Genomic DNA, 11,613 nt, shown 5'->3' on the forward strand with positions numbered 1-11,613 from the left:
ACAGAAAGACCAGAGGAACCTGGTCTCCCCACCGCGGAGTGGGTCTTGCTGAGGGTCATTAAAAGGAAGTGGCAGGAGCCCAGGTGGACGGGCCCTTATCAGGTTACAGAGAGAACGTCCCACGCAGTCCGCCTCAGAGGAAAGGGGGACGTTTGGTACCACTGGAGCCAATGTGCGCCTGCCTCAGAGCCAGGAAGAGCGAGAGAGCTGGCAGAAACCATCTAAAGTCGTAAAACTGGACATTCATGTCTTGTAGACCGAAGCAGCCTGGTAAAGTTGCGTGCGGGCCCTGAAGGACTTTGTTTGAGTGGGTCACTGGGTGCTGGAAAATCCACATTTAGTACAGACATCTAGATACGACAAAAACACGACATCTTAGAGTCTCACACTTCATGAAGAAAACTCAGAGACATAGGAGGATCGGTCTCTGAGCAACCCAGGGTATGCCCTGAGTACTTGTGATTGTAACAATATTGTATGACATGTGTACTAACCATTTTTCTCTTATCTTTTAATTGCAGTCTTGATTTAGAGCGCATCCATTTATTTACTTAGCTTGAAAGTATTAAGTATATTCAGTTTGTAACGTTAAAAAGAAATACCTATAATCAATTATAAGCAGTATATTAACAGAGTGTTATTTTGTATTCATTTTGTGTTAAAGGAACGGCTTGACTGGCTGTCTGCTGTGGAGGTCGCTGTGCGAGACATCTTCATTAATTGAGTATAGTTTCAGTTTACAAGATCAAAATGAGGTGGTCATCAAAGTACGTTGTGATAGGGATAGGTGCTTTGTCATCCATAGTGTTGTCACTCATTTTCTCTTTTGAATATTTCTGCATCATTCCCGGTTTACCAGAGTGTGAGCAGACTGGTGAAACAGGCAGGGTGAGAAGGAGTGTGACACCACACACAGTCATGAAAGATGCGTATGGCCTTCCGGTGCTGAAAGTAGAGTATCCCAAAGACACCACCACTACCTGCCAATCTGTGACATGTTTTATTGTACGGATTACCGTATTGCGAATGCAGCCTTTTATATTTGTCCATGTCCCAATCCATCCAAATGTTTCTGGTGTCCTGAGTGGAATTATGTCACGTTGTATTCGGGATCATGGAAACCTGATATGTCTGGACATCTGACTAATTACAGAGATTGGTGGAGGGCACATGCCACCTTGGCAAAAAATAACAGACACTTGTTATTGTCCTTTGAGTATGTTCGAACTTGGAATAAGTTAACCAGCACAAAGCGTGAGATGATCTATACCTTGGTGACGGAACCCATTTATGTGCTTGTAGCCGCAGATGTCACTGGCAAGGACCCTTTTCGGGTGTTACAACTTGCTCTTACAGAGTTGCCAGCCCAAGACCCAACTCCTCCTCCGAGCCAGGAGTCATCGCTTCCAATGCCTATGCGAATTGATAGTGTTGACTATACCAGCTTAACCCCTGTGGATGTGATTGCTATGTCCACTGGCTATACTGACTCTAACATTTGGTTAGCTTGGCTCGCTGAGGCTGCTAGACAGGCTTCTTTGTCTGAATGTGTAGCTTGTGCTGCAGCTCGACCAAATTTGTACACCCAGCCAGCTCCATTACACCTAGAGGATGCTTGGGGATTTCATTGCATGTTAAGTTTGACTATGAGAAAATATACTAAGAATTGCACTACCTTAGCTCAGCTATTCCCAATTATTTCTAATATAACCAAATTAGGCTCGTTTGCTCCGGTAGAACGATTTGACTATTACTGTTTTAATTATACCTCAACTGCAAATAAAAGAGTTGCCTTAGGACAAATTCAGAATGAATGGTGTAATATCACGCAACAAAATATCTCTGACAACACTCGTGTGGGTAAGGTGGCTCGCGCTGACCTGTATTATTATTGTGGTGGTAGACGTTTACTAACACATATCCCTCAGGATTCTGTGGGATTGTGTGCATTGGTACGCTTAGCTGCATCGTTAACCTTGATTGGCCCTCGTTTGGAAGTTTTAAATGACACCTCCATCTCTCCCATTAGGAAGAGACGTTCAACTCATAATTTTGACCCCACTGTGGGCTCTACTACTTATATTGATGCCATAGGAATCCCTAGGGGAGTTCCTGATGAGCACAAATTAGTAGATCAGATTGCGACAGGTTTTGAAAATTTACCTGTTGTTTCAGCATATTTCCCAATTACACCAAATAAAAATGTTGACCGAATAAATTACATACATTACAATGTCATGCGTCTGTCCAACCTTACCAGAGACGCTGTTGAGGGCTTAGCGGAGCAACTAGCTCCAACTTCTCTGATGGCTGTGCAAAACAGAATGGCGCTTGATATGCTTTTAGCTGAGAAAGGAGGTGTGTGTAGCATGTTTGGTGACTTGTGTTGTAGTTTTATTCCTAATAACACTGCCCCTGATGGAAAAGTGACCCGTGCACTTGAAGGTTTGAGAACGTTGTCTAATGAGATGAAATCTCACTCTGGTGTAGATAATCCTCTTGATGAATGGCTCTTCAAAGTGTTTGGCCCCTGGAAGCAGATGATTGTGTCCATGTTAATGTCCATTGCAGTATTTGCAGCTATTTTAATCACATGTGGATGTTGTTGTATTCCCTGCCTGAGATCTCTGTCAGTACGACTTATCACTTCCACTTTAGAGAAGCGTGACCCTGAGATAGCTCGTCAGCTCCTAATGCGCAGAGGATATGAACTTTCTGATTTTGAGATTCAACCACTTCGGCGCAGAGAAGCATAATTCTTCCTAATGATGTCGACCTCTTTTATGAGGTCGAAAGGGGGAATTGTTGTGGAATAATATTTTGTTCCTTTTGAATCTGACTCCCATTTCTTATTTTATTTTGAAATTGACCCACTTCCTGTTTTACTTTGAAGAGGTTCTCACAGATTGATTCCATTTCCTGTTTATATAATGTAACACGATGTAAACCACTTCTGATTGGAATTGGATACTGACCAATCAGATCGCAGACAGACTCAAAGCGCGCTGAAAAGTTAGTTTTTCTGTGTGAAGGAACGCCCTGTTTTTCTGAGAAAAAGAGATGTGAAGAGTCCTGTCCTGGTGTGTGTGAGAGAGAGAGACGCAGCCAGCCAGGAGCAGTTTGGAGCAGAAAGACAATGCAGGTTGTATTGTAAAGATTAAGAGATGCATCCAGATTTTAATATGTTAAAATAACGACTGCATTTAACTAACCCACTGTTTATACTTGTGAATCTGTGACAACTTTTTTATTTCTGAGTTACTTTACTTATTAAATATTCATAAACTGAAGGTGCGTGTGTAGTATCTGATGTACAATGATTTGACTTCCTGCAGGATTGAAGCGGTAACTACAGAACTCGGGTGGAGAAAGAACATAAAACACAACAATATCTAAATTCCTTTGGAAAAACAAAACTCCACGTATTAGCTTAAAAGCATTACAGAAATCCAAAGATACCGGAGGATTAGAACTTCCCAACTTCTATCACTACTATTTAGCCAATAGGTTACAATATATCTCAAAGTGGTTAAATCCAAATACATTAGATGAAACTTGGATAGACATAGAACAAACTTTATGCAATAATATTAAGATTTCAGATCTACCGTTTATTAGCACAAATATAAAAAGACATGTTTGCTTTAAAAGCATCAGTATTAGCTCTTCTCTGACAGCATGGTGGGAGTATTTGAAAATGACAAAATCTTCACTACTCCCCTGTAGACATACACCCATCTGGAACAATCCTGACATCCTACAAGAAAATAATATGTTAAATTTCCCAGGTTGGAGAATCAAGGGAATTGAACGTCTGGAACACATATATGAAGGTGTAGACTTTATTCCATTTAATAATTTAATAATACAATTTGACATGGAAAATAAATACTTCTTAGAATATCAACAAATTAAGTCTATCATAAAAAAGAAATTTAAGCTTAATAAAACTTTGTTAGAAACACCAATATGTGTGTTAGAGTTCCTTAATCTTAAATCCCCCAAATTATTATCTAAAATATACAAGAAATTGTCTAGAATCAATGACTCCATAATGTTACCTGTTGCAAAATGGGAGTCAGATTTATCAATCAATTTTGACCAAAACACCTGGTCTCAAATATGTTTAAGAACATTTAAAATGACTAGAATCTCCAACTTACAATTAATACAGTATAAAGTTCTTTATAGAGTACATTATACAGGTCAGCGAATGTTTAGGATGGGATTTACATCATCTAACAACTGCTCACAGTGCACAGGCAATATTCCTGATGATTGATATATCCATGCACTCTGGTTATGCCCACCCGTTCAGAGGTTCTGGGTCCAGGTTTGTGAAGACTTGTCTAAATGTCTGAAATGTAATATTCCACTCTCTCCGTCTGTTTGCTTATTGGCTATCTTGGAAGATGTTACCCTGGAAAAAAATACATGTCGCATGATTTTCACTGCCTTGTGCATCGCAAAGAAAACCATACTCCTGAATTGGAAAAATAAAAATAATCTTAGCATTAATCAGTATAAAAATCTTCTGTTAGATCATATCAGTCTTGAAACAGCATCTGCCGACACATTGGATCAATCTCTGTGGGCTCCTTTGATCGGCTCCGTTACATAGTGAGGGTGGGTAGTCTGGGATCTGACCTTGTGGGGCCTTGGGGTTGATGTGGAGGTGGGTGTATGGGTTTGGGGCCCCGGGGGGGTTGCCGGGGGCTGGGCTTTTGGGGGTACCTGGGCAGGGGGGCACTGCTTTCCCTCTGGGGAGGGCCTGGGTGGTTCTGGGGGATGTCTGCTGGTGGCTGCATGCAGGCCCTCAGGTGGTCTGTGGCGGCGGTCGTGGGTCACCGATCTGGTAGCCTGGCTGTGCTGGTGTGGGTTCGGGGTGGGCGCGGGGGCTTGGGGTTCTGGGGGCTTGTTGCCCCCGGGCTTGGGCCTGTGGGGTTCGGGGATCTTGGGCTCTGGCGGGCGGGTTGCCGGGCTCTGGACCGGCTTGCGCTCTGGTGCCCGGTTTTGGGCGGGGGCCTTCGGCTCGCTGGTGGGTTGTGGGTCATGGGCTGGGGGGTTGGGTGTTTGGGGGCGTGACCAGTGGCCCCTAGGAGGGGGTAGTTTGACCCAGCCTAGGTGTCTAATGTGCTATGTGTTTTGAGAGATGTCCGAATGAGGGGTGGGTGTAGTATTTCTTCTGGGGTGGGGATGGGGTGGATGTCCTTGGGGGCGGCCCGGGACTGTACATGGCCGGCTGGCTGGCCCCTTTCCTGTGGTGGGGGCTCGCTCCCAGTGCTTCCTGGCACTGTCGGCGGTTGGGCGGGCGCTCTTGGCCGGGTCGTCCTGGTGGGGTTTGGCTCCATCTGGTAGCGGGCTGACTGCGATCTGTGGGGGTCCTGGTGGCCCTCGGGTGTGTAGGCTGCTGGTGCGGCTTCTGGCGGCCCTCGGGGCTCTGTCCCTCTCTGGTCTGGAGCTCAGCGGGCCTGGCGGTCGGTCCAGATGGAGAGGTGTCTTGGCATCAATCCCTGGGTGGACCTTGGGGGGCTGGGGGGGGGGGCTGTTGGGTCAGTGGGGGAGCTGACTCCCTGTGGGAGCATTTGCTCTCACAGTTATTTCTCCCCATCCCTCACCATGCACCTCCACCCTCTTCATTTCAATTCCATACATTTAGGGTTGTTTGGGCTCGGGTGTGCTGCAACAATTTTACATCTTTGTTGACCATAGCCACCTGGGACTCAACTTTATTGTACACCTTAGACATTCATTCATAACATCCTCATGACATTCATATATAGGAATTTGAAGTGGGCACATGGCTATGGGTGGTGGGATGACCTTACTCTCACCCCCTGTGCCTGTGCTCACTTACAACGGTTACATTTAGACACTAGGGTTTGGATAGAGTTGGGGTGGAGGGGAAACTGGCACCTTGCCAGCCTTTGCTCCTTCTTCTTTCCTTTTTAATGGCACTATACAACAACACACATCAACAGCACATCTAGGGGTGGGGGTGTATGTGTCGGGGTCTTATTTTTATTTATTTATTTATTTATTTTTCTCCTTTTCCTACCCACCTAGTTCCCTGACTGCCATTCCGGGGGTGGGGTCTGGGAGAAGGGCAGGCCGTCGGGTGTTGACCAGGACTATGTGGGGGTTCAGGGTCTGGGGGTTGCCATGGGCGGTGCTGGCGCTGTGCTCTCCCTGGGGTTGTTTGGACCCCCTGAGCTTGGCTCTTGGGTGCCATGGTTGGCCCGCTGACCGGGGTGGCTGCCGGGGCCTGGCGGGCGGTCGGCTGGGGGTGCATGCTTGGTTGTTGGCGGTGTGTGGGGGTGGTTGGTGGCGTGTCCTCTTCATGGTGGGGGGGTGTCCTGTCGGCGGGGCATGGCCTGGGCCGGTTCTGGGGTATTGGCTCATCTCCGCTCAAGAATGAATGGGTTTACCTCCTGGGTTTGGGCATGGGCTGCCCCCTGTAGAGGGCAGGTACATGTCTTGGACCTGGGGGGTTTAGAGTGTGTATCGGGAATAAGAATGAAATGTATCGTTATTGTATGTCTTTGAGTGAATGAATGTGAGATTGACGTTGGGATAGTGTGATTGTGTCTGTGTATGAATGGGTATTTGTTAGGCCAAGACTCGGACTGCCCCCTCTTTGATACAACTGGGGGTGCTTGGCATCGCGCCCCTATCGCGCGGCCCCCTGGTGGGGTGTGCCCTTGCCTGCCGGCGCGCTTGGGGCCCTTGGTATCGGGGGCTGGGCGCTTGGGCGTGTGTCGGCTCGGCCTGGTGTCTGCCTGGTGGGGCTCGGGTCCTCTGGCCCTATCAGGCCTTGGCCTGGGTGGTGTGAGTCCTCGGTGCCCGGGCCTCGGTGCCTGGACCTGGACCTACATCGGTGCGGCAGGTGCCGACGGGGGCCTATGAGTTTGTCGCTGTTGGCCCCGGGGGGTCACTGTATGTGGTTGCTGGTGGGGATCTTCCGGTTCTCCCCTGTGGTCCGTTCTGGGGGGTGGGTGAGTGGTTCGTCCTGTGTGGGTGGCTCTGGGGGCTCCGCAGTCGGGGTCCCTCCTGGGGTCTTGGGTTCTGTTCCCCCCTTTTTCGTCTGCCTCTGGTCTTGGGGATCGGGTCTCTGCTGCTTCACAGTTACTAATAAATGTTCTATTAGAGAAGCCTTATACACTTATGCATGCTCACAACCACACACAAATAGAAGCAGGGATGCTTATGTAGGCTTTATATGTAGATATATAGATATGTATGTGAGTGTATATTCATGTGTATGTATGTATGTATGTATATAGGCGTAGGTATGGGTATATATATTTATGGAAACTTACTGCAAAGCCATGAATATTTTAAGTTCTTTATACATATGTATTTTGTTGCTGTGTTTTGTCATGTTCTTTGCAGGCAAACAGACAGTGGCCGGGTGTTTTGACGTGTGCTCTATTTGTATATATTTCTTATATTTTGGAGTCTTACTTTGTCTTTTCTTTCTTTCTATCCTATTATAAAAAAAAAAAATAAAAAAAAAAAAAAACCTACACTAGATAGTCACTATAATAAATATTTCATAATAATGGTGTGGAGAGGATGGCTGTAAGGGGAGAAGGGAGGCCATCAAAAAAAAAAAAAAAAAAAAGATGTGTGTTCTCACTCGGGAGATACATTATCTGTGTGCGAGTAAGCCGTTTGTTTGGAATCAAACCGCTGGCTTATGCGGGTTGACACCTATTCCGAAAAATTCTAGGTGCTCAACGACCATAACGCTTCGACACCTGGCTAAAGCCGCAAAGGCGGAAATCGTTGGCTCACGTTGGCTAGTGAACGCTCCTCAAAGAAAGGCGATCATAGCCTACGATCAACCTGGGGCAAATAGACCTTTGATGTTACCGGACAAAACAATGTGGATCAGTGTTCCCCAGGGGACAACCATACACATTGGTGATTTGACGCTCTATCACCTCGATCCGGAACAATGGGACGCGACTCTGGATGACTCAGAGTACCTGGTGAACATGTCTATAGACATAGATCCAGAAACTCTGGGGAGGATCCGTTTTGAAGGCACCAAAGTCGTCGACGTGGAACCAATAAACCGTGTTCTCAAGTCCCTCAGGTCCACAATTAAGAACCCGATCCAACCAATTACCTATGCGTGGTCAAGCGCGGACACGTTAATCATAGCCCTGCTAATGACGATAATCCTCGTATTGTGTGGGATACTCACATCCCTGTTCCGGGGCCACACGTCACTCCGAGTCGACCTGGATCGCCATGCAGTGCACCTCGATATGATTATGTCTCGCGTATGCGGGTCTGCAAAGAAGCCACTCACACGGGACATCGTGACTGAATCTGACAACCAGGGTGAGGTGAAGCAGTGAAACGAGGTTTCTAGTTGCTTAGTCACTACTCTTGTCGGTGTTGAAACGTTGTTTAATTGGTTTTGGTTTTGTTGCTGAGGTAAGAATGAATTTTGTGTGTAAGTTTTAGTTGGAGACTGTAAAGGGTTTTAACTTTGCCAACATGCAGTTCATTCGTTAAATTGCAATCTTTGCGGAGTCAATGTATATTATTGCTACCTTAAGTACCATAATCTACATTGGTCTCACAACGCTTAAGCCGAACCTACTCGAACAATTCTATTCGGGGGGATAGCTAATTCTTTTTGATGAGTCTCGCCATAGACTTCCAAAAACATTTATGGGGAAACCAAACACCCAATCTCAAGTCGTTCGTCTAAAAGACAACAAACAATTGAACCAAACTATATTTTACCATGTAAGGCTAACTTAAACCAAGTTAGGAATGGAAAAATAGTTTGGAACACTCTTCTATAGGTATAAATCTGTAGATGAACATATGCTGAGATATATTCATCAATTAAAACGGATTCTTCATTTTTCTGGACTGTGTAATGTACGTGCATTGAATTTAATAAAATGTAACGTGAGACGTTATTTATCTTTGACCCATCAAAATGAATGTGGCCATTTATTTACAGAATCAAAGTTTAACATCAAACATTTACATTAATTTGGCAAAATATGAAAATAACAACATAATCAGCTTTACAGGTAGTGAGTAACAATACGGCGATTGTTTCACTTTTCAGCAGAACAGCAGACATCAATCCACACGGCGGTGGATGAGCACTTTACACAGACATTTCTAAAATATCTGTCAATGATTTCTACTTGATAGAAGATTTTTTAAAGATGGAAAGATGGAGTTTAAAGGAAGTAAAAGATGGATGAGGGAGAATGTTTATGTCGGCACTCAGAAACAACACTCTCCATTCTAACCCAGCTTTCCTCGGTACGCTCGGTAGTGAACTTGACTCGTTACCTCTCTGAAGATGAATCAGCGGATACGGAGTTCCAGTTAACGCTACCTGTCCAGCGTCTCCATAGGATGGCTGTGACTCGTCCGAAGTAGTGACGATATCCCGTCTGACACAAGTTCACCTCAGCCAGTGGACCTCACATGAGTGGGGTTCGTCCGAGTTCCACTCAGAGGTGAAGATGTTATAATCCCATAAAACTCGGAAGAGCCTTATCATGGCTGGACTTCTGTTCTCCCAAACGACTGGAGCTGCAAACTCTCCAGCCCGACTCCAACGGCAACTCACAGAACAACGACTTCACAGAACTGCGAACATCTCAGAACTCGCAGAACTAGGAAGTACCGACATTTTAAAGGGCTCTATTTCTGGTATATTTGAGAGTTCCTGATTGGTCAATATCAACCAGACAGGGGTGTGTTTTGTGATGTAAGAGGTTACTAGAAGTCAGAAAACAGCAAGAATGTTATTGGAACAGATTGAAAATGTTCCCAGACAGGCGAGAGAAATGTTTGGGCGAGTTTGGAGAAACAGGTGCCAACTTCTCTGTTTACGTCTGAGAGGATTTAAAACAAGACAGTTGTTCCAACACTTGTCTGCTTCGACTCCTGACCTTGGAAAACGTACACTGCTCATTCAAAGACAGAAATCAGAAAATGCATAATTACTCTGTAACAGACCTTAACATGAATTCTAACTTTGCATAAGCAACTCAAAAAATCATTGTTACTGTTTTACAGTTTATAAAATTGATTAGTTCACTGTAACATCTAAAATGTTTGAACTAAAACACTTTGATTATCAAACATTTGTAAAACATGTAATGATAATGTCATAGGGGGAGTGGTGGCGCAGAGGTTAGAGAGGTGGGCTTGTGATCCGAAGATCGCCGGTTCACGCCCCGGACCCGACAACATCAAAATTGTGGGTGGGGTAGGTGAAACACCCACACTTGCCCCCACCCTCATTCGCCCCACTCTGGGCCCATGAGCAAGGCCCTTAACCCCCACCATGTGCTCCCTAAACAGGTCTCTCTTGAAAATGAGTTCTCATGGCTCAATGAGACTAACCTGGATAAATAAAGGCTAAATGAAAAAAAAATAATAATAGAAAAGAGAGTGTTCTTTCACTTGAATTTTCAAGAAAGAAAGTCTCAGGATGGGTGAACCTGTATTTCTGGATTCAAATCAACGAAATGACAGTTTCTGTCCCACAAGGTTCTTAAGGTCAAGGGTTTTTACCTTAGGCTTAGTTTTGACATCAGGTCAAGTTCACTACAAATCCCTATTACTACCCTTTTCAGCATGTTCCATCCCTTAACTGGTAGCTGTAGCTGTTCCTAATCATAATAGCTTACACACCAGGTGCATATAGTTTAAGGCCTTATGTAAAATCCCCTTCATAAGCCCACCTTAAACCACATAATTGCATGACACATTTGAACCAGAACGGCACAGACTTGGACGTCGCCCAGAGACGACCTTCGCTGGAGAAGACCTGCAATCCTGACGTTGGTCTCCAATCTTCATCCAGTGGCCGCATCTTCAGTTCAATCCAAGGGAACCCCTCTGTATGCTGATCAATCAACACCTCCATTCGTTGTGGATTTACCGTTGTGGATTATATGACTTTGTCCAATGGATTACAGACTCTGTTTCCAAGGGGTTAAAGCATTGCTACAATGGAATTACCAACAACATTATGGAATTACCATCAACACAATGGAATTACCAAAAACATTGTGGATTACATCCTTTGACTTTTGTTTTCCTTGCTGGATTACTTCAAGACCAGGGACATTCGAAGGCGTAAGTTCATGTTGGAATTCATCCCCATGGACAGGCGATGATTTCCAAAGGGGGGACTGTAGTGAACTAAGCCTGAGGTCAAATCCTGACCTTAAGGACCTTATGGGACAGAAACTGTCATTTCATTGATTTGAGTCCAGAAATACAGGTTGACCCATCCTGAGACTTTCTTTCTTGAATTGATCAAGTGAAAGAACACTCTCTTTTCTATTATCATTACTATTTTACAAATGTTTGATAATCAAAGTGTTTTTAGTTCAAACCATTTTTAGATGTTCCAGTGAACTAATCATTTTTTATTCAACTGTGAAACAGTAATAATGATTTTAATCCTCATGCAAAGTAGAAATCATGTTAAGGTCTGTTACAGAGTAATTATGCATTTTCTGATTTTCTGTCTTTGAATGAGCAAGTGTAAGTTGGTCCAAGGTTGGAGTCAAACGCAAAACAAGTTGTTGGAACGAACTGTCATGTTTT

Source organism: Nematolebias whitei, chromosome 3, assembly GCF_014905685.2.
Source record: "Nematolebias whitei isolate Nwh7 chromosome 3, NemWhi1, whole genome shotgun sequence".
NCBI classification, from domain to species: Eukaryota; Metazoa; Chordata; class Actinopteri; order Cyprinodontiformes; family Rivulidae; genus Nematolebias; species Nematolebias whitei.